Here is a 463-nt window from a genome sequence, read left to right as displayed (position 1 = left end):
GTCTCAGTCAGGGAAGTAATTCACCTCTCATAACAAATCTCTGCCATAAGAGCATTTTTAAAGATAACCAGCTGGTCAGTGCCTTGAGTGCTGAACCGTTCACCTGAATCTTGGACGAAGCGCACCGTGCAAAAGATCATACTCTATGGGATCATTTCTTAAGTGAGTGCACCGTGCAGAAGATCATACTTTATAGGATCAATTCTTAAGTAAGTGCATCGTGCAGAAAAGCTCAGGTGAACATCTTCGCCGCCGGCGTCCTCAGTTAAGGGTTCATGACAAGGAGATAACATTCCAAAAGAGGTGACTGGAAAACACATTACGAAGACTTTAGAAAATACAACAAAGAACGGGAAAAGGAATTCAGGTGGCTCATAAATAGAAGAAATTCATTTTACTGCAAAGTATGCCGCATTGAAATAACGTCACTGAAAAAAATGCTCTGCAGCAACACGGAAAACAA

At 41.5% G+C, this 463-nt stretch overlaps 1 pseudogene; it reads right to left on the bottom strand.

Moving 5' to 3' along the window:
• The window catches only part of LOC119571698, a 12,282-nt pseudogene extending 12,142 nt beyond the window's left edge, over positions 1-140 (bottom strand).
• Between the last annotated feature and the right edge of the window lie 323 nt (positions 141-463).

Source organism: Penaeus monodon, unplaced genomic scaffold (assembly GCF_015228065.2).
Source record: "Penaeus monodon isolate SGIC_2016 unplaced genomic scaffold, NSTDA_Pmon_1 PmonScaffold_7529, whole genome shotgun sequence".
NCBI lineage: Eukaryota > Metazoa > Arthropoda > Malacostraca > Decapoda > Penaeidae > Penaeus > Penaeus monodon.
The sequence above is the reverse complement of the archived record's forward strand: the minus strand, read 5'-3'. Positions and strand labels throughout refer to the sequence as shown.